Source organism: Aquarana catesbeiana, linkage group LG08 (genome assembly GCF_042186555.1).
Source record: "Aquarana catesbeiana isolate 2022-GZ linkage group LG08, ASM4218655v1, whole genome shotgun sequence".
NCBI classification, from domain to species: domain Eukaryota; kingdom Metazoa; phylum Chordata; class Amphibia; order Anura; family Ranidae; genus Aquarana; species Aquarana catesbeiana.
The window spans coordinates 164,076,642-164,100,251 of NC_133331.1; the positions used below are offsets into that span (position 1 = coordinate 164,076,642).

Consider the following 23,610-nt stretch of genomic DNA (forward strand, 5'->3'; position numbering starts at 1 on the left):
TGACCTATGAAACACACCATAAGCATAGTAAAATCTCATGTATTTTTGGTGCCATCATCGGCACCTCTTTCTCTTATCGGCAAAATGCAGATAGCGATATTTTCAGGCGACGAAATTTCGGTGCATCTCTAATGCACACACTGATGTGATGACATACATTGTACACAACTGGAAAACAATAAAACGGCAAAGAAAAAAAAACAAAAAAAAAAAAAAAAAAACACATACACACACTTAAATTCTGTCATGAAGTCTTTCAGCACAAAAGGTCTGTTTGAACAAAACACTGTTCAACAACTAACACCTGACTGTAACTTTTGAATACAAGGCGTCATGGGAACAGACAATGGAAGAGGATGGGTAGGTAAACGTCACGATCTCCCCTTTGGGAGGGGGACGACAAACTTTCGGCTCACTTTGCCACAGCAAAGTGAGTCGGAAGTGGGAGTGGGTACATGTCAAAACCAGATACCCGCTTCCCCTATCCCCTAAAAGGTTCAAAATGTGGCAGCGGAGGGGTGGGTTGATGGGAGGAGGCAGACAAGCGGAGCTTCCCTTTAAACTCATTTGGGGCAGAGGTTGATATTAGTGGGTAAATGTTCCCTGTAGACAGCATCAAAAAGTATCAGAACTCTATAACATAAGTGCAATAAACAGCTTCCTGCTGTAGCATTGTTTACTCTTGTTGTATAAATCATCACCGTAATTAAAAGGTTAACTTAACGAAGTCCTGTTTTCTTTTATTAGCTGCATTAATAATGTGAACGGTGTGATAGAGGATCTCTGCAATAGGGCTAATAAATCTATAGCAGAGTGCGAGAGGCCTACAAGGATGTTGGGTAATTCTTTCTGTGCCTGGAGGATTATTTATTTTGTGTAATTTGTTCTATTGAGCGTTGAGTTGTGGAACAGAAAGCTCCAGATAATAATGTGATAAAGTTTCATGATTACACGTGTACAGTGCAGGAGTGGGATGACACTGCTAACATGCTCCTTGGCTGATATATACCCCTTTTCCTGCTAGTATGAAAAACCTAACAGACTTGATTTTTTCTGTGAGATTTTCTTTTTTCCCCTTGTACTTTTAACTCCTGAATGCATTAACCTTATCACTTAAATGTTCATTTGCCAGTAAAGCAGCAGTATGAGCAGTTTCATTTGTCATTCTGGTATCTTCCCGTCACAGGTGAGACTCTACCACTTTTTCATTTGATAGTGAACATTTAGGTGAACCTAGATTCCAGACGGAAAAAGTAGGGTGGGGTTTTTATGCATAATGGTGATATCATAGAAAAAAGGGCTATAATATACATTTCTGAATAAATCCAGAAATAAGTGGAACTGCTAAAGGCCTCATGCACACTGGTATTTTTGCAGCTGCTTCTAGGAGTGCCTGCCATTTTTTTTCCCCCTGCATGTTAGCCTATGCATCCATGCAGATGTGGGCTTTTAGCAGTATTTAGTGCCAGGGACTTTTAGCGGCAGAAAAAAAAAAAAAAAAACCCACACTGCTAGTGCGTCTAGAAACAGCAACATTTTGGCAGAAAAAACACTTGACACTTGAAAATGCGTGTTAATTTCAATAGCCAGAATATAGGATTATTCTGGCCAATAAAATGAATAACGCCCAAGCGTTTGACGACTGTAAACACGCCTAAAAGCACTATACAATTTGGGGTTTTTTTTTTCTGCCAAAACGTTGCAGCCAGGAGGAAAGGCTTCTAGGAGGGTTCGCAAAATGCCCAGTTTGCATGAGGCCTTTATATGTTGGCAACATCGAGAAACTATTCAAGAATAGTTTCTCATCGATTATTAAAGCGGGACGTCACCCAATAGGGGAAGTTTCGCTCTTCTTCCTCATCCTTCTCCCCCACCCCCCTCCACATTTGGCACATTGTTTTGGGGGGGGGGGGAGAGTTTGGTTTTGACAGGTACCCACTTCTGGTCAGATTGCAGCAGCAATCTGAGCGGAAGTTCGCCCCCGCCCCCCCCCCCTCCCCCTGCAGCCTTCTGGGTCCCAGAAAGCTGCAGAACCAAATCGGATGGTGCACAGCGGCTCATGCATGCACAGTGAGCAGCTGGCTATGAAGCCGCAAGCAGTTCGCAAATGGCTGCCAACACTGGCGGCCAAAGCCCAGTGAAGAAACCAGCTGGGTGAGGACACCACTGGATCCTGGGACAGGTGAGTGTACTTCTTAAAAGTCAGCAGCTACAGCTTTTGTAGCTGCAGACTTCATTTTTTAAAATATGACTGAAGCACCTCTTTAAAACCAACATGATAGCAAAGGCTAACCTTAGACATGTTTTCCTCCTTTTCAGATATTACTTGAAATATGGAAGAAAAAATGGCTTACGCAGAATTTGGTGAGAGGGGTAGAGAAGGAAGCGCCACCTGAGTGTAGTATTATCAAATGATGTTTAATGACACCAGGTAAAAACACACTTACAGGATAAAAACATATAAAAGGCTCATCTGTATAGGTATGTGGTCCTTGGTGTTCCCTCTGATCCTGTGGTGGTGACGCTGCAGGGATGCTGGGCTGCAGAAGGTGGATTACCAGCCGGGAACTTCTTCTGTGGCCATCAGGAAGAGACTAGGGGCCGGCGTGGAGCGCACGTGACGTCACAGGTCGTCCGTCTGCTTCCGGGTTTGGTATCCAGGAGAGGGATCGTCCAGGGAGGTTGAAAGCCTTAACATCATTTGTTAATACTACACTCAGGTGGCGCTTCCTTCTCTACCCCTCTCTCATCCATCACAGAGCCAGCTCTCTGAGGCCAGCAGCCGCCTAGCCTACCAGCCTACTTTAACCATTAACGGTTACCACGTAACCCTTGAACTTCCAGCCTGTCCCCTATGGACTAAGTTGCTCAGCCCTTTATATATGGACTTGTGTGTTTGCGCTTACAGTTACCAATACTCTGTTTACGCAGAATTTTGTGCCTGTTCAACAAAACAATGCAATGAACGATGACATAGAAAAGCAAATTGTAATAAAAAAGACAAACTTTTTTTTTTTTTTTTTTTAACAGGTTACCAAAGTGTTATGCCGCGTACACACGGTCGGACTTTTCGTCTACAAAAGTCCAACGGACGCCGACGGACTAAAGCTGGCTGGTAATCCGATCGTGTGTGGGCTTCTCCGGACTTTCAGCAGACTTTTTCAGCCTCAAATCCGACGGACTTTAGATTTGAAACATGCTTCAAATCTTTACGTCGTAACTACGACGGACCCCGAAATCCGCTCGTCTGTGTGCTAGTCCGACGGACAAAAACCCATGCTAGGGCAGCTATTGGCTACTGGCTATGAACTTCCTTATTTTAGTCCGGTGTACGTCATCACGTACGAATCCGTCGGACTTTTGTGTGGTCGTGTGTAGGCAAGTCCGTTCGTTAGAAAGTCTGCTGCAAGTCCGCCGAAAGTCCGCCGGAAGTCTGTCGGACTTTTGTAGACGAAAAGTCCGACCGTGTGTACGCGGCATTAGGGACAAGATACTCAAGCAACTCATGCACCACGGTCAACGTTCCATCTAATGCTGGCCATACACTAAATGAAAAATCAACCGAAATTTGGTCATTTAGACAGTTCGTTCGTTTTTCGGCTAGTTAATGAGCACAAAATCGATAATCGGGACGTTTTTGAGCCGAAAAAACGAAGGACAAGTTTGGAAATTTTCTGCCGAACGACAAATTGAAAGGTTAATGTGTTTCCATCCAAACTGTCTCCACTATGTATATGTAACAAAACAAAACAAAAAATGCATTCATTTATGTCCACTGAACGATTGATCGGTCATTACATGATGGCACTATCATTTGCTCTCACAGCCGAATGTTCGTTCTTTCGAAAATGGGTTCGGCCAGCATAAGGAATGACAAGCAAAATTCCTGCGTGTGGTTTCCTACACTTGAGTGCTCTGTGATTACTTTGTGTGCAGACATCAGCAGAGTATGTTAAACTGCCCTATAAAGACAGTGATCCTGGGCTGGCATCCAATGTAAAAACTAGTGCTACCTTCTAAAAAGGATCATTCCAAGCATGGCTAGCATTTACTACAAAAGAGCTTTAGGAGTCCATGGTTCCTTCACACATTAATTCCCACTTTTAACTTCTGTAGTAACGCATCATTTTTCAAAGCGACCTGTCAGACTAGTTATACAAACTAATTTCAACACATAATTAAAAGAAAAAAAAAAAACACTGGATGGAACAACTCCAGGCAAATCCATGAACATACTACAGATGTCTCACTGTACATCAGATGTCTGCATAAGGCCTAAAAGTCAAACTGCAATTTTTTTTGTTTTCTTTGTTTTTGTTTTTTAATTCTGGAGAGTTTTTATGGGTGTGTCCACTAGAAAGATAGGCCTTCACTTCCCATTCTGGTGACAGGGAATTAAAAGGAACTGTTGGGAAATCGATTCCAGTTGAAACAAAGACTGCGACACCAAGCCAGCCCAGTTCCTGTCAGTTTAAGAATGGGAGCTTATTTATTGGAGGAAACAGCACAGGGATGACCTCCTCTAGAAGCAGAGAGTAAACAAACTATAGCAGCCATTTTCCCCTACTTTCACTTATTAAGCCCCTTTCACACTTGTGCAACCTAAAAGTCATGCGACATTGCCACGATTTTGACGTGATTTGAAGCAATGCCTGTGTAATCTTGAGATTTATGGACCTCAAGTCGCATCAAAGACCAAAGTAGTGCAGAGACTACTTTGAAGTCACACAGATATGAATGGTGCTCATTGAAATCATGGGGTATGACTTGTCATGCGACTTTGTAGTCCCATTTGCAGGACAAGTCGCACTAGTGTGAAAGGGGCCTTACTGGGCTTTTTGTTCCGGGGTGAAGCTGAGGATGCTGAGTGCAGTATGGGAGTTTGTAGCTGTAAAGCCTGGTACACACAGGTTCTTTTTTTGTTTTATCCAGCAGGCTTAAAAAGGAGAAGTGCAGCCTGGGCTTGTTTGGCTGGGCTTCTCCTAAGGGTCACAGGAGTGCGATTAATTTTGCACTCCTGTGACCCGTTTTCAGCAGAGAGCGGTCTTAAGCCTTCTCTCTGCTGGTGTCACACAGATCAGTCCTGGCACCGCGTCATCCAGACTCTGGACCCCCCCCCCAGTGCCTGGACTAAGAGCCCTCTCAGCGGCTGCTCCCGGCCCCTCCACAGCTCAGCGCTCCAGTGAGAATGGAGGAGCAGACCAGGAGAAATGCCGATTGACAGGCAGCAGCTCTCTGCTCGGGGAACTGAGAGAACCGAGCCATCAGCGAAACCCATACTTATAAAAACTGAGGGAGTTGGCTGTACTAAATATGCAATGTTAGTAGAGCGATCTCCTCACTAAGCTATTGTGTTGTAGGAGGGGGACTAGAGACTATACAGTGTTGCTAAAGGATTAAATAAAAATAAAAAAAGTATGGTCTTGTTTTATTATTTGCCTTAAAAGATGATGAATTGCATCCAGAACTTTTTTTCCAACAGTCAACACCTTGTGATAACTACCTTGTCAATGTTCAGTGCTGAATCAAGATTCTTTGATGTGTAAAAGCCCAACAGAACCTAGAGAATAATAATATTTTACCGTTATTTCATAACTACTACTTTTAACAAATAAGCAGCACTGTGGTTTAATAATCAGGTGCAAAGAATATTTTTAAAATTTACACTAAAAAAAAAAAAAAAAATATATGAACGAGCGCGAGAGAGAGCGCGAGAGATTTTACATACATAAAAACTCTAGTACCTAGTGAGACCAATACTGAATGGTCCTTGCAAAATCTAAGCAGGATTTGAAAAGACCTCAGTAATATTTTGAGTAGAAATTATAGTTACAGTAACTTGAGACGTAAACACTTCCTAAAGAACTTACAAATCATGACTTTGGTGTGGACAGTGTCTACACAAGTTACTCTAACTCATCAAAAAGGAAACGATCAAAGTTACATTTTATGTAAATGGACCTTTACATCAGACCTGTCAGACCAGCTATGAAAACTACACAAACAAGATATTCTTACACCTACCTCTTCTAAGTAATGTCACCTATGATGTCTGTCTCTTTTATGTGTGTAAATGTTATTGGCAATAAGTACATGTTTGCATAAACAAAAGATGAGCTACAACGCTAAATTGTGTGCGCGATCATTTGGAGCCAGCCGAAAGTTTGTTGTGCAAATATTAGACGATGTTGCAAAGCCAGCCTATTAAAAAAAAAAATACAAAAATCTTGAATAAATATAACATTAGGGCTCATGCATACTGCAGCTCGGGGAAAAAAAAAAAAAAAAAAAAAAAAAAAAAAAAAAAACACACACCACACCTCTAGCAATACACACAAAAGCGAGCATTTGCAGAGTGCCCAAAAGATCTGTTCTATCAGGAGATGGATTGGGGACTGTGGAAGAAGGGGAGGATCATAGACAGGATCAAAACAGCCTTTTCACACAATGCGGAGGATTAACCCCTTAGGATCCATAGTGAATATCACATGCATGCTTTGCTGCATATACAAACTGATTTTACTGTTGTGGGCAGGGCGGATTTGATTTAAATCACTAGTAAAATGGCTTTATTTAAATCAACTTGATTTAAATCCTCATTTTTAAAGAGCAACGGTCATCTCTTTCCCACCATTTACTCACCGAGAGTCCCATTCACTTTAAAATGGGATGGCTGGTGATGCCGTAGTGCCACAACAAGGTGAGGGACGTGGCAGCAGCAGGTGAGTGGATGCCCGCTAACAGGCGCTGCCATGATGGATCTGAAATGGACAGGTGCTCTTTAAATGTAAGGACTCATTCTTGCTGATAGTTAGAATCTTTAATACTTGCAAATAAAATGAAGGTTTCCCATTTAGAATAATAAGCTGTCAGGTTAGTAAAACAGCGATATCAGAACCGATTCATTCATACAGTTTGTAGTGTACATAGATTTTCAAAACAATGGGATAAAGGAATATTCCTGAACCTCGTTTTATCTCATGGTTACTGTGACATTGTGTGAATGCATTAATGCAGTGCATGTTATCTCAGCTTGTAGAGCTTGGAGTTTACCAAAAATGGAAATATTGCAGAATACAGTGGAACCTCGGATTGCGAGTAACGCGGTTAACGAGCGTTTCGTAATACGAGAACTGTACTTTTAAAAATCGTAACTCGGTTTGCGAATGTTGTCTCGCAAAATGAGCATGATTCAGGCCAAAGCGTGTGCAGTACCACGTTTGGCCTGAGGTGGGGGGGGGGGGGGCCGGAGACGAGCATGCCGTTCGGAAATGAACGGAAAGGCCCGAGGACAGCTCAGCTGACCTCGGCAAACCTTGGGAACGGAGTCTCTCCGAGGTTTGCCGAGGTGTCCTCGGGCCTTTCTGGCCCTTTCCGACGCTCTCCGGCGCCCACCCCCCCCACACACCTCTGGCCGCATGTGGTATTGCATGCCATTGAAGTCAATGGGGAAACTCGCTTTGATGTGCAAGTACTTTGGATTACGAGCATTCTCCTGGAACGGAGTTCGTAATCCAAGGTTCCACTGTATACAGCCTCATGCTACATAACTAAGCTCCATTTCATGCTGAGTAAATTAAAACTAAATTATTAACGTATTGTGAATAGAAAAACTATCTTTCGATAGATTTTTACTCCAAAAGCAATTTATTAAAAAAAATTTGATTTAAAAAAATAAAATAAAAATTTTTTTGATTTTTTTTTTTTTTTTTTTTAATCGTCAATTTTTATCCATCCTGGTTGTGGGTTATAATTTAATGACTGATTATATTTTTGTCTTTGAGTAAATCATGAATGTAAAATAAGCAGTTTCACTGCACAGGATCACCAATTATCCCCTCACATCGTACCATAAAAGATCCACCCCATCACGCACCTGAACTGCAGTGTGCTGTACTAGCAAAAATGCTGCAGGTCCAGTTTTTGGTCCTTTGTGGTATGCAAGGCAGCCCATTACCCAAACCAATAGGCCACCTAAAACACCAAACACGTTTACAAGCGGAGGTAGTGCAATAATACACAGGGTTAATTAATTGCATTAGAGCTCCCTAGTGAGAATGGGCTATAGCTGCATAAGACCTTGTGTCAAACTACTAGGTGCATGCTTTGTAAGATTGCACAGTATAGGGGCTTCATCATTCCACTAGGCTTCATAATAGGGATTTATCATTCCACCAGGAATGACTTTTTCACTTTTGTCAGTTTGCCAGCCTATAAAAATAAACCACACATTAGAAGCAGGATGTTAACCAGTTGCGGACCACCTGCCCGCAATGTACTGCAGACGGGCGGCCTGTGCAGGAAAAGCATTGCCCCCGTACATCGCTGCCAGCTTTCGGGTTTACATGTGCATGCACTGACACTCACAGTGATTGTGCACAGGAGTCTGTCAGCAGATCCCAGCCAATGATTCAACGCAGGGACCTGCTGATCAGCTGTGTCCAATTAAAACACAGAGCCTCTGTGGTTGACATCAACACAGGGCTTTGTACAGATTGAGCCATCTGTTTCTTATCCCTGCAAAGCAAGGCTTAGAAATAAATAAGAAGAGAGCACACATTTAACTCCTTAAGTGATCGTGCATAGTTAATGGACCTCACTGAATTAATGTCACTGGTGATGTCAGTTTCCCCCCCAGCATCATTACTGTCAGCACTTGCCACACCATCATCCCATTATAAGTCACTGATCAGATAGATAGATAGATAGATAGATAGATAGATATTACACGTTGTACTGGTGTGCAGTCATGTGGAAGAGGAAGGGGCAATCCCCAAACTGTTCACACAAAGTTGGGGAAGCATGAATTTTCCAAATGTCTTGGTATGCTGACGCCTTAAGAGGTGTTAAGAAAAACAACCCCACATCATAATCCCCCCTCCACCAAATGATTTGGACCAGTGCACAAAGCAAGGTCCATAAAGACATGGATGAGTGAGTTTGGGGTGGAGGTAATTGTCTGTCCTGACCTCAACCGATAGAACACCTTTGGGATGAATTATAGCGGAGACTGCGAGCCTGGCCTTCTTGTCCAAGTTGTGGGGGCCCCCCAACAGTAAAATTATTTTCGTAGTGTGGGTTGTCAGCACCCAAGGCAAGACAAGAAATTTGCTCCCCTAATCCACAGACATTTAGCTCTCCCTGAGTCACTTCCACTTGTACAGTATTAAAACCCCTTATGGTACATTTTAGGATGAACCACTCTCTCTTTGTTCTCCTTTCTTTCCCTTTTATCCCTTTTATCTCCCTCTATCCTCTATCCTAATTTCTTGTCCCCCCCCAAATCTCTCTCTCTAGCCGTATTTCTTGTTCTCTCGTATTCTCTCTCTCCCTTTTTCTTTGTTCCTCCCCTTCTTTTCCTCTCCCTTCCATGTATTCTCTATTTTTATTCCTTCTCTTACTCCTTGGTGGGGGGGGGGGGGGGTGGGGGAATGGATCAGTGGGCAGTGCTGGGGGGGGGATGGGATCAGTGGGCAGTGCTGGGGGGGGGGGGGAATGGGATCAGTGGCAGTGCTGGGGGGGGGGAATGGGATCAGTGGCAGTGCTGGGGGGGGGGGGGAATGGGATCAGTGGCAGTGCTGGGGGGGGGGGTGGGATCAGTGGCAGTGCTGGGGGGGGGGGGGATGGGATCAGTGGCAGTGCTGGGGGGGGGGGATGGGATCAGTGGCAGTGCTGGGGGGGGGGATGGGATCAGTGGCAGTGCTGGGGGGGGGGGATGGGATCAGTGGCAGTGCTGGGGGGGGGGGGTGGGATCAGTAGCAGTGCTGGGGGGGGGGGGATGGGATCAGTAGCAGTGCTGGGGGGGGGGGATGGGATCAGTAGCAGTGCTGGGGGGGGGGGGGGATGGGATCAGTAGCAGTGCTGGGGGGGGGGGGGGATGGGATCAGTAGCAGTGCTGGGGCGGGGGGGATGGGATCAGTAGCAGTGCTGGGGCGGGGGGATGGGATCAGTAGCAGTGCTGGGGTGGGGGGGGGATGGGATCAGTAGCAGTGCTGGGGTGGGGGGGATGGGGATCAGTGGCAGTGCTGGGGGGAGTTCTGATCAGCCAACTTAGGTGCTCTTTATCAAGGTCATCTTTCAAACTGGGGGCGGTTTGCAGGCGTTATTGCGCTAAACATAGCGCCTGCAAACCGACCTAAAACTGACGCTGCTGTTTCTCCAATGTGAAAGCCCGAGGGCTTTCACACTGAAGCGGTGCGCTGGCAGGAGAGAAACAAAACTCCTGCAAACAGCATCTTTGGAGTGGTGAAGGAGTGGTGTATTCACTGTTCCTGCCCATTGAAATCAATGGGGGCAGCACGGCAATACCGCTGCTGTAGTGGTGCTATGCGAGCGGTTTTAACCCTTTTTCGGCCACCAGCGGGGGTTAAAACCGCACCGCTAGCGGCTGAATACCGCCGCTAAAATGGCGGTAAAGCGGCGCTAAAAATAGCGCCGTTTTACTGCCGACTCCCCCACCACCCCAGTGTGAAAGGAGCCTTAGTCTCTGCCCCCCAGCCATGCCATGAACTGAATGGGCGGCTGCGAAGAGGCTGAGTGGGCAGTCACAGGTTTCAGGTACAGCCCAGCTGGGCGGCTACAAACTTCAGGGACAACACTGCTGGGTGGCCACAAAAAGGCTGGGAGAGTGATGAAGGCTTCAGGAACAGCCCAGGATTCGGCGATCCCTGGCAAATCATCATTCGACCACCAGGTTGAGAACCACTGCCATAGACACACTCCTAAACCTTGTGAACAGCCTTCCCAGAAGAGATGAAGCTGTTATAGGTGCAAAAAGGGTGGGCCACATCAATAATTGAACCCTACGGATTAAAACTGGGATGCCTTTAAAGTTTGTGTGCACACACATAGTTTGTAGACACTATAACTTTCACGCAAAGCAATCAATATACAATTATAGGGATTTTACTTTAAACAAATATATTTTGGCCAAAATGTATAAAGAAATTAAAAAGAAAAAATTCTCATTAGATATGTTTCATAGGAGGAAGTAAAAAATATTGTTATTTTTTTGGGGGGGGGGGGGGGGGGGTTCAACATTTTCAGTCTGTATATATATATATATAAAAATTAACCCCATGCCCCCCCCCCCAGTGGTGATCAAAATACCACAAAAAAAAAAAAAAAAAAAAAAAGCTCCATTTGTGTGGGGAAAAAAAAGATATACATTTCGTTTGGGTACAGCTTTGCATGACTGCGCAATTACCAGTTAAAATAGCATAGTGCACCAAATACAAGTCTTAAATGACAGTTAGGCCTCATGCACACTGGATGTTTTTACAGCTGCTGTTTTTGGCTTTAGGTGTTTTTTTTTCTGCAGCCAACAAACTCCCCATCATGTTATCCTATGTGTCCATGCACACAAAGGCTGTAATTGGTGTTTTTTGGCAGGGGCATTTTCTGGCTGGAAAAAAAAACCCTCCAGAACTAGTGGGTTTTAAGAGGAATTTTTCAGCTGTGAAAATGCTCCAACTCTGATAACAGAGTTGGAGCATTTTAAGCATAACAGCATAAAAAAAAAAAAAAAAAAACACACACACATCTATTCACGTTTATCAGCATTTTTGAGCCATAAGCTTTGTGGGAAAATAGTTTTGCTTAATATACGCTAAAAAACCCTACTGAAAAAAACGCTGCAAAGCACATTCTACAGCCTTCTATAGCTAAAGCTACTGGCATTTTTAGAATGTCCTGTGTGCCAAGTTAGCTGATGCTGTTAAATGTGGCCTAGGCATCCAATCTTTACTGACCTCTTGGAAAGAAAGGGTTACGTGTCATTACCGAATTGCCTTAAACTTTATGAAATAAAGCCAGGTGGCTTTGCATGACTTATTTATTTTCCCTTCAGAGAGCAAAGATGGCGCTTCCTCTTTACAATTATTGTACTCAAGATTACTACAAACTCAAAGTTTTCAGAGAGGTTGAAGTTCCCTAGGTTTTGAAGAACAAACTCTAAAAATAATAATTTTATTACAGCTCTAAAAACAGAGGAGAACATTGCTACATCAGGACAGATCATTGGGTCAGCGTGACACCAGAATCGTTTTGGGTTTTTTTGCTATTCTCTGTACAGACTATCAGTAGTGCATGCAGCAATTTGCAGAATTGTTCAAAAGAAAACCGTAAGAAACAGCCATCTATCTACCTTTTTATAGGAAAGCTCTTTCCACAGACCTGCTATGAAGAGTAGTGAAGATGAATATCTGTGCTGCAGAACAAGCAGGGTGTACAACATTATTATGTATGGTAAAGCTGCAACAAACTTTTTTTTAAATGCTCTTATGCCAAATCCTTGGATGAGGTGACCAATTTCCAGGCAGGTGCTAGTCTATCATCTCTTCATACCATAAGGATGCTTTAATAAAGTGAACCTGTCAGGACAAATACATTACATTAGTAACTTCATATTTAGGGCACACGATCTGAGGACTTCAAATTCTCCTCTTGCTTTAATAAAATTTGATACTAAAAAGGAAACAAAAAAAAAAAAGCAGTCAGGAAATTAGGAAATGCGCACATGAAATCAGAAATCCTACTCAGCATAGCTGATCAAGGACATTGAATCAGAACAGCCAGATAACTAGCATTCTCAGGAGGAGACCCCTCCAATACCTCCTTAGGTGGCGCTCTCAGGGCTTTAGAGAAATGTTTTACACGCGTTTGTCATGTTGACACTTTCCTGACACCTCCTCTGTTTAGGTTTTCCATTGTACATCATCCCAGCTAGTGCCTCAAATGTACTGTAAACGTCATAGGGGTGTTTGAGAGGCATTTGCGGTGTGTTTCCATTGACATGATTGGATGTGTTTGGGAAGCGGAACATTACACGTTGGATAATTATGGCATGATGCAACGCAAAGCAATGCAAACATGACCATTTAAACAGGAGGCTTTCATAGGCCAAGTTCACTCAGGCTTCAGCATGTATAAGAGCAGAACGAACAGCAATCCTACTCAAAGAATTTGCGGAGCTTTCAGCAAGCTTTGTTGAAGCGGTTAGGCCTTGCTTAGGGGAATGTGCGGCCAAGCTGTGTTTCCCTGCAAGGCAATGTCATAATGTGCTAGTATGCGTCGCATACTAGCACATTAAGAGACTTCCGTTAGAAGGAAGCATTCCAGCCCCGAGCTGTCACCGAGAGGGCTGACATCTTCCTCAGTCTTCCTTCCAGGTTCGCATCCTCCAGCTACATAAGTGGATGGGGGGGGGGGGGGGGCGCGGGTGAATGATGTCGCTTCCGTAGGAGCCGTCGTTACGCCACAGGATCTGAAGGTTTCAGTGTCCTGTCAGAAAATGCAACCAAGGTGACGTTCCGTCTTGACCATCGTGGTACACCCACACTTGTGCGTAGGAAGCCTAAAGTGAGAAGGTGGCAAGCGGACATCTTTTTACACCCATAAAGTCTTGCCTTTCACGCTTAGAACAGCTTATTTTTTTTTACGGAGCTAAAAAATACAGTCCATTAATTATAATGGGCCTATGCACACAGGCGCATAAACAAGCGCCATGTATTCTACAGTAAAATCTGCATTTTTGGTCAGTAATTTACGCCTCATCAGAGTACACAAAATAAATAAATAATTTTTAAGATCAAAAAATTAAAAAACATGATTTAAATCAAATTGGAAATTTTTTATCAAGTTTTTTTTAATAAAATTTTTTTCTATTTAAGATACATTAATTTAGTTTATGCAGCATGAAATGGAGCTAAGTTATGTAGCATGAGGCTGTATAGTCGGCAATGTTTACATTTTTGGTAAACGAATTCAATGAATCCAAGCTCTGCAAGCTGAGATGCATTCACACAAATTCATAGTAACCATGAGATAAAACAAAGTTCAGGACTATTCCATTATCCCACTGTTTTGCAAATCTATGTACACTACAAACTGTATGATTGAATGGGTTCTGATATCGCTGTTTTACTAACCAAAGTTATTCTAAATAGGAAGCCTTCATTTTGTTTGCAAATATTAAATATTCTAACTACCTGCAAGAATGAGTCCTTACATTTAACAACTTGCTACCCAGGCCAATTCTGACATTTTTCTCCTACATGTGAAAATCATTATTTTTTTTCCTCGAAAATTACAGAGAACCCCCAAACTTTCTCTCACACAGTATTTGTGTAGCAATTTTTCAAAAAGTTTCATGCATTAAAAAGGCAAAAAAAAAAAAAACCCACAAACAGTAAAGTTAGCACAATTTTTTTGTATAATGTGAAAGATGATACAAAATAGATACCCAACATGTCACGCGTCAAAACTGCACCAAACTTGGGTACTTAAAAATCCCCATTGGCGACACTTTACAATTTTTTACAGGTTATACATTGAGATACAGTGGAGGTCTAGCGATCTGGTGCTAGAATTATTGCTCTCGCGCTAAGGCACACAGCGATACCTCACGTGTGGTTTGAACATCGTTTTGATATGTGGGCGCGACTTACACATGCGTTTGCTTCTGTGAGCACTTACATTTTTTTTTTTTTTTTATTATTATTGTTAATTTTACTTTCATTTTTTTAGTTTGGTCACTTTTATTCCTATTACAAGAGAAAAGGGGAAGAACATTTCAACTTCCTAGCCCAGGCGGCAGCATTTTTTCAAATGCAGAGGATGTTATGATGTCACGCCCAGCCTCCGAACGACCATAGAGACTCCAGGGACCATCTGGCCCACTGGAAATCTCTATCGTCAGCATGCAACGCAAGCCCTTCTCCGGCTCACAGGAGGGCAGCGCACCCGCTCACCACCTGTAGGAACAATCAAGTGGCTGAACAGCTATGATCGTTCTTACGGTGTAGGGAGTCACCGGCTATAAAAGATGATATCTGAATGATGCCTGTAGCTGCAGGCATCATTCAGATATCACCACTCAAAGTTCGTGACGTCATATGACGCTCGGCAGGCAGCAAGTGGTTAAAGAGCACCTGTCATTTCAGATCCATCATGGCAGCATTTGTTAGCGGCCATCCACTCACCACGTCCCTCACCTTGTAGTGTCACTGGCACATCAAAGTGAATGGGACTGTCGGTGAGTCAACAGCGGGTCAGAGGAGGAGCCGCTGCGGGAGAGATGACATTTGCTCTTTAAAAATTATAATTTAAAATTGAATGGATTTAACCTCCCTGGCGGTATGATTATTTCGGATTTTAGGTGCTGAAAGCAGTACAATTATTTTGCATGGAAATTTGGCATTTTATATTGTAGGTCTGTAATTCTTAACAATAACACACTTAAATCTGTCCAAACAAGAGTCTAGTAGATATCCCGGGTATGATAAAGTTTGAAACACAAAACAAAAATTATAATATAATAAATAAAAATAATTAAAAAAAATAAATAAATAAAAAATAATAATAAAATAAAATTTCCCCACGATTCACTATCGTCCAATTCTGCAAGTGTTCTAATTTACTATCGCTGTTTTCTAGCTGGTCTAAAGCCACTTTTGACGTAAAGGGACACTTTTTGGTTGCTATGGACAATCTCCAGTTTCCAGGCAGAAAGAACAGTATATATCATAAAACTGCATGCAGGGCATGGGCCAAAGCACTGGGGACAAAAGGGATGTGAAATCATTTCATACAGTACTGTAATCTGTAAGATTACAGTACTGTATGTGTTATGATTTTTACAATTTTTTGAATTTGCCGCCAGGCTCCGCCCCCGTGCGTCGCGACGCTCGCAGGGAACGGAGCCCGTCACGGAGAGGCTTCGGAGGAGGACGGAGCCCGCAGACACAGCGGGGGACATCGCAGGATCCCGGGGACAAGGTAAGTAAAGCCACACCAGGATCCTGCGATGTAATCCCGAGTGTGGCTCGGGGTTACCGCTAATGGTGCTGAAATGTAACCCCGAGCCACATTCGGGAAAACCGCCAGGGAGGTTAAAGCAAGCCATTTTACTAGCGATTTAAATCGACTTGTTTTAAATCAAATCCACCCTGCACCTCATGCATGCATTTCAAACATATTCGCGCACATTTGTCCATTAACATTGTCAACGAAAGAATAAGCTTCCGCGCATGTGCACATATGTGAACGCATATGCGCGAAAATACATACAAAAAAAAAAAAGGGCTGAAAAACTAGATGCTTAAACAGGAGTATTGTGTGCAAGAGGCCTAAGTATACATTCAAAATCTTTTGAACTTCTCAGCACTAAATAAGTAAACATTCTTTCAGACTTCTCATAACTGGTTTTCATAAAACAGAATTACTTTTTGAAGTAAAGGTTATATACGCATTTTTAGTCAAGGCATTTAACATTTCCCAAATAAAATTACACAAATCCATAAACACATTTATATGCTTTTCTTTGCTGTGAAATAATCCACTGTTGCATGTTATTCAGAATACAGGGTCATAAACAAGTCATAAACAAGTTCTTATGGCCAGTTCTCAGCCTGCTCTTGATAATCCATTTACAAGATGAGAGGCAGTGAGAAACCCACTAAGCTTATTGTGTTTGACAAATGCACATTATATCAACCCACTGCTAACCAGTACATCCGATTGCCCAAATGACAGCGTCTGTAAAAAAGGTCCCCACGACCCACCACCAGCAGCTCACCACCATGCCTTCCTCTACTTCAGCCGCTGCAAAACACCTGGTGCTTCCGGAAGCATGTGTCCTTCCTCTACGTAACTATGCTTTCATCCAACAACTCTGACACCACCCAACACAAAGTATTTTGGTGCCACTGGGCACTGAATGGGGAAGGCGACAGGCTGTCTGAAACATTTATAATACAAGGCTTACATGAAACCAAAATTTTAGCCCCATGGTTCCATTAGCGGTGCACTGAAATTTCGGCCGAAAACGGTTTAGGCATCGACCGGAAAAAAAAAAAAACAAAAAACAAAAAAAAGCCGATTATGGGAGTGCCAAAAGGGGGCAGGTTTGCCCAGGTGCCGCCCATTGTGAGGGTGTCATCCTGACGCGCTCCAGTCATCCTCCTCTCCTCCCTCCGCCTCACGCAGAGTGATGATCTCCCTGTGTCAGGGAGCTGAATTGTCCAGGTGGCAGCAGTCATAATGTCCTGCCTCCTGTGATAGAGAGAACACTGATCCAATGGCGGGACATTAAATCAGTGTGATGTGATCACAGGAGGCAGGACATTGTTACTGGAGCCGGGAAATTCAAATCCAGCTCTGTGACACACGGAGATCGCCGCTTTGATCCGGGGACAGGCTGCATCTGACAAGCACAGGTGAGGCTGCATTGATCTCTTGTATCATGTCTGCAGTCTCATATCTGCTAAAGGTGCACCGAATGGAAATTTTACTAATGCTATTAGCAGTGTGTTTAAGTAAGATTTTTCTTGACCTTTCTTGCACTAAAAAAGGTGCCAATAATGGCCAACAAGAAATTAATATTAATTTAAAAATCCAAATAGAATACAATATGTAAAAATATGAATTTAAAAAAAAAAAAAAAAAAACACACAACAACTGTCATTCTCGGCAAAGTGCATCCAGCATTTTCGGTACCAACATTTCTATTCGGCACACCCTTAGGTTCGATACATCTTCACATTTTGCTGATGGATTTAGGACACTTTTACACAGGGCGGACTCCACTTATGCAGAGTGGACACAGTGCGCTGTCCTCTATGGGCAGATGTAAATGGACCGTCTCTCCGTTTGCATCTGACTGCTATGCAATCAGTGAATGGGGAACGCATGCCCATCCGTCTGTTTTTAGCACATATAATTGGATAAATAAAATCTGCAAGGGTGTGAAACTAGCCTTATTCAAAAGCCAAGTGCAAAGTTTTAGTGCTCACCCACACTGAACACATGGCAATTCTTTTGTGATATATTATTAGTAAAACATACAAATCACAAAGAGTTTTATATTGGGTTTCAAGCTTTGTCAACTGCACACTCTGAATACTATACATACATACATACATACATACATATACACACACACACACTTCTATATACAGTCTCAATGCAGTTGAAACAGTCATGTTATTGAACTTTGACATTGGTTATACAAGAAGGATGTTAAAAATATTGCTGTTTATGTTCTATGCTACGTATAATCCAAAGGTCTCGTTATATACTGTAGATACTTATATGTTTTGAATTTGATACATATTTGCAAAAAAAAAAAAAAAAAAAAAAAAAGGAATATATTATACATATATACACATACATACAGTTGGGCTCACAAGTGTACATACCCTGGCAAAATTTATGATTTCTTGGCCATTTTTCAGAGAAGATGAATGATAAACATTTTTCACTCATGGTTAGCGTTTGGCTGAAGCCACTTATTATCAATCAACTGTGTTTACTCTTTTTAAATCATAATGGCAACAGAAACTACCCAAAATGACCCTGATCAAAAAAAGTTTACATACCCCAGTTCTTAATACCATGTACCTTTAACATCAATGACAGCTTGAAGTCTTTTGTGGTATTTCTGGATGAGGCTCTTTATCTTCTCAGATGGTAAAGCTGCCCATTCTTTTCGGCAAAAAGCCTCCAGTTCCTGTAAATTCTTGGGCTGTCTTGCATGAGCTGCACGTTTGAGATCTCCCCAAAGTGGCTCAATGATATTGAGGTCAGGAGACTGAGATGGCTACTCCAGAACCTTCACTTTATTCTGCTGTAGCCAATGACAGGTCGACTTGGCCTTGTGCTTTGGATCATTGTCATGTTGAAATGTCCAAGTACGTCCCATGCGCAGCTTCCTGGCTGATGAGTGCAAAATGTTCCTCCAGTATTTTTCGATAATATACTGCATTCATCTTGCCAACAATTTTGACCAAATTTCCTGTGCCTTTGTAGCTCACACATCCCCAACATATCAGCGATCCACCTCCGTACCTTTCATTATAGGCCTTGCTGACTCCTCTCCAAATGTAGCATTTACGGTAGTGGCGAAAAAGCTCAATTTTGGTCTCATCACTCCAAATGACTTTGTGCCAGAAGGGTTGAGGCTTGTCTCTGTGCTGTTTGGCGTATTGTAAGCAAGATACTTTGTGGCATTTGTGTAGTAATGGCTTTCTTCTGGCGACTTGACCATGCAGCCCATCTTTCTTCAAGTGCCTCCTTATTGTACATCTTAAAACAGCTACACCACAGGTTGTCAGAGAGTCTGTATTTCACCTGAAGTTATTTGTGGGTTTTTCTTTGCATCCCGAACAAATTTTCCAGGCAGTTGTGGCTGAAATTTTAGTTAGTCTACCTGACCGTGGTTTGGTTTCAACAGGACCCCTCATTTTTCACTTTTTGATTAGAGTTTGAACACTGCTGATTGGCATTCTCAATTCCTTGGATATCCTTTTATATCCATTTCCTGTTTTATACGGTTTAACTACCTTTTCATGCAGATCCTTTGACAATTCTTTTGCTTTCCCCATGACTCAGAATCCAGAAATGTCAGTGCAGCACTGGATGAAAGATGCAAGGGTCTGTCAGGAGTCCAGAAACGCACTGGCCTTTTATACACACACACCAAATTACAAGCAAACGGATCGCAGGGGAGGATGGTTACCTTTAATAGCCATTCAAACCCCTGTGTCAACTTGTGTGCATGTTATCAGGCCAAAATCACCAGGGTATGTAAACTTTTGATCAGAGTGATTTGGGTAGTTTCTGTTGCCATTATGATTTAAAAAGAGTAAACACAGTTAATTGATAATAAATGGCTTCAGCCAAACACTAACCATGAGTGAAAGAAATGTTTTTGTATTATTCATATTTTCTGAAAAATGGCCAAAAAAAAAAAAAAAAATCATAAATTCTGCCAAGGTATAGAAACTTATGAGCACAACTGTACATATAGCAGCAAAACAATATAATATAAAAATAGAAAAAAACATTACAGCTGCCCTTTACAGTATCCCAGCAAAGCTGATGTAAAAGTACCTGAAAACGGTTTCTGCATTCTTTTCCAGTGCTAAAAAAAAAAAAAAAAAAAAAAAAAATGCAGGTTTACAAAGCTCAGCAGCTCAAGCTAACATATACACAGGCATCAGTGACGCATCCTATATAACTGCAGCACCTAAAACATACTGTATTAAAAATATATAAAATAAAAATGTTTGAAAGAGTGTCAAGGACATATTTTTCCTGTCTGGTTCAGGAGTTCAGCTAATTAGGCATTGGTGCAATCCAAATCATCAAAATAAAAAGTGACCACGATGCCCTGACTATAAACCATGTACAGAGTAGATTTATTTGTAAGTCAGAATAGATGTGCCAAGTCAGGTGGTGTTCCAAAACAACAGGGAGGCAATGCACTCTGGATCATTTGGCAGAGAAGTTAGTATCACAGGAAACAAACAATCTTGAGAACATTTACAATTTTCCAGCTGAAAAATACTTAATGCAGCTAAACTGCAGTGTAATATTTCAAATGACACACATAGCGCACTTTGATCACTAAAGAGGTACTCTCAGATCCAGCTGCATTAACTCATGTCATACCATACAGCCCTGCTGGCAGCAGTAGCATGATGATCCAATCAACAAGGGTAAATCATTTGAAATGGATAAAAGCAAAGTAAATGTAGGAGTGCTGGCAGTTCTGAAACAAGTCCATTTATCTGGCTTGCAGAGCAGCAGGTCTAGCTAATCCCCTCTTAAGCCATGTGGACACAGTTAATCAGGCTTTGCAAGGAGATTGTTTGCATTGTCTCTCAAAAAACAAGTTTAGAATGAGGATTTAAACCATTCTTTCTAGGTGTGCAAAAGCAATGTCTCTAGCTTGTCGCAATAAGAAAGACACGAATGGATGAGGCCTCTAAAAAGGCGAACAGGAATAGGTGCCTCAGTTTTATCTGCTCAAGAAAAAAAAAATGTTTATAGGCTATTTTTGCAATAATCCCTATTCTTAATAAGGAGTCATTGACATGGCACAGACATAAAAGGTGTATAGTAATTTTTATACATATAATCATTGTTCTAGGTCAGTAACTCCCCAGTAGTATAGGATGACAGCCTAAGAGCATGCACAAAAAAGTATTATTATTTTGTATTATTAATGATTAACATCAGCTTTGAAAAGGTTACACTTTAACAAAAGGACGTCTGTTAGGCCCCTTTCACACTGGGGCGGCGGCAAAGCGCCGCCATTTTTAGCGGCAGTTTAACGTCGTATTTGCGGGGGTATTCAGCCACTAGCGGGACACTTTTAACCCCCCGCTAGCGGCAGAAAAAGGGTTAAAACCACCCACAAAGAGCTGCTGCAGCAATGCTTTGCCGGCGGTATAGCTGCGCTGCCCCACTGATTTCAGTGGGCAAGAGCGGTATACACACCACTCCAAAGATGCTGCTAGCAGGACTTTTTTTACCGTCCTGCCAGCGAATTGCTCCAACCCCTTTCACACTGGGGCGCTTTGCAGGCGCTACAGCGCTAAAAATAGCGCCTGCAAAGCGCCCTGAAAGAGCCGCTCCTGTCTCTTCAGTGTGAAAGCCCCGAGGGTGCGCTGGCAGGACGGTAAAAAAAGTCCTGCTAGCAGCATCTTTGGAGCGGTGGTTAAAAGCACCCCGCTAGCGGCCGAATACCTCCGCAAATATAACGGTAAACCGCCGCTAGAAATAGAGGCGCTTTACCGCCAACGCCGCCCCAGTGTGACAGGGGCCTTAGGGCACAGGCAGAATTGGGAGAGGAGCGCAGATTTAATCCACTGTGAGAAAAACAGCACAATTATTAATACGCATTTATCATACAATTTCTAAGCAAGGTATTTTTGGATAGCATGTGTAACTTGTGAATGTTGTCTGCCAAAGAATAAAATGTGCTGGCATAGGTACATCTAAGCCAGGGCTCACAGGGAACTATTCACCCCAATCCTCAGGGATCACCTCCTCTGGCACAGTCCTTTGGTAACTCCAACCAACCATGTTGCTCTCCCCCGTACAGCATTTTGATGGACAGAAGAGAACCATGCAGATACATGAGAGGGCTGCTGACAGGTGTAAGGGTCCTGCACAGGGTGCGCTTTGCTGCTCAGCCCCCCACATAGCAAGCACCTTTTCATTGACTGTAGAAAGAGTTGGCAGCATGCATGACCAACACAGGACAAATGCAGCCATTGTGGGGTGGGGAGAAGAGTGAAGTATGTGAAATGACTGACCAGTGCGCTTTAGGTCACAACTATGAGTGCACACAGTGGGACGATGACAGATCAGCATTCCATGAGAATCATTAGCAAGTCATTTGCAGAATACTGTTGTCAGAAGAAAAAACAAAAAAACAAAAAACAAGCAACACACATAACAGGGCCTTTAACTAAACACTCTCTCAATCAAATCAAACTCTGGGATAAACAAATAGTATGTAAATACAAGAGCCATTAGTAGACTTACTTGTATTTGTGTGCTTTCAGTGGTCTCCAAACTACGAGCCAGATGCTTTTTTTTTGGCCCCTGGGGCCACAATTCCTCCCAGTGACAGCCCAAAACAATGGGACACAATTCCTCCCAGTGACAACCCCCCCCAAACAATGGGCCACAGTTCCACTAAGCGACCCCAAACAATGGGCCACAGTTCCACTAAGCGACCCCAAACAATGGGCCACAGAGTCTCTCCCTCGCTCTCCTCTACCTCCCCCCTGATGGGGCCTTGCTTACTACCGGTGCCCCCCAACGATGGAGCATGGTTTACTCCCAGTGACCCCCCCCCCCCCCCCAAGGATGGCGCATGATTTACTCCCAGTGACCCCCAACGATGGAGCATGGTTTACTCCCAGTGACCCCCCCCCCCCAACGATGACGCATGGTTTACTCCCAGTGACCCCCAACGATGGAGCATGGTTTACTCCCAGTGACCCCCCCCAACGATGGCGCATGGTTTACTCCCAGTGACCCCCCCAACGATGGCGCATGGTTTACTCCCAGTGACCCCCCAACGATGGCGCATGGTTTACTCCCAGTGACCCCCCCCCAATGATGGCGCATGGTTTACTCCCAGTGACCCCCCCAACGATGGCGCATGGTTTACTCCCAGTGACCCCCCCCAACGATGGAGCATGGTTTACTCCCAGTGACCCCCAACGATGGAGCATGGTTTACTTAAAGTGACACCCCCCCCCCAATGATGGCGCATGGTTTACTCCCACTGATGCCGGGACGTTTTCTACTTCCAAAGGCCACATTCACATTCCAAGCAAAATGAAATAAAAGAAAAAAGGCCGTTTCCACATGCTTCACTGCTCTACCAACAACAGTGCTCCCACCACCGCGTGCAATGCTTGCTCACCTCACTGCACTTCAAGACCCTGCAGGGGATCAAACACACTTTTGCACACAGTGCACCTCTCCAATGGGGAATGCTCCACAGTGGTCCCGGGTAGCTCCTTATGGTCCCTCTAGATAGATAAATCCCCACAGCAAATGGAATGACCTCCCAATGAGCTGGTTCAACTTAGGCTCCTCAGTGTTTGCCGGTAGTTCCACAGCTCCTCTGCTGCCACTTCCAGCAATGTCTTCTCTCTACTGTCTCCCGACTCACCTTTCATCCGGAACTTCCTGTCTGTCACAGGGACCATAAGCAGCTACCCGGGACCACTGTGGAGCATTCCCCTTAGGAGAGGTGCACTGTGTGCAAAAGTGCGTTTGACCCCCTGCCGGGTCTTGCAGTCA

At 43.3% G+C, this 23,610-nt stretch overlaps 1 protein-coding gene across 5 annotated transcripts in view; it reads right to left on the reverse strand.

Annotated features, from left to right (window-relative positions):
* NDST2 (N-deacetylase and N-sulfotransferase 2) overlaps positions 1 to 23,610 on the reverse strand; it is a 255,524-nt gene that overhangs the window by 208,477 nt on the left and 23,437 nt on the right. Inside the window, exons 2-3 of one of the 5 annotated variants that reach the window (XM_073596666.1) lie at positions 19,891 to 19,921; positions 5,504 to 5,560 (exon numbers count right to left, since the gene is read on the reverse strand). The exons of 3 other annotated variants lie outside the window; for them this stretch is intronic. The gene's annotated coding sequence lies outside the window, so the exon portion shown is untranslated. The remainder of the gene's footprint in view (positions 1 to 5,503; positions 5,561 to 19,890; positions 19,922 to 23,610) is intronic. One more of the 5 variants, XM_073596665.1, reaches the window with a different exon arrangement.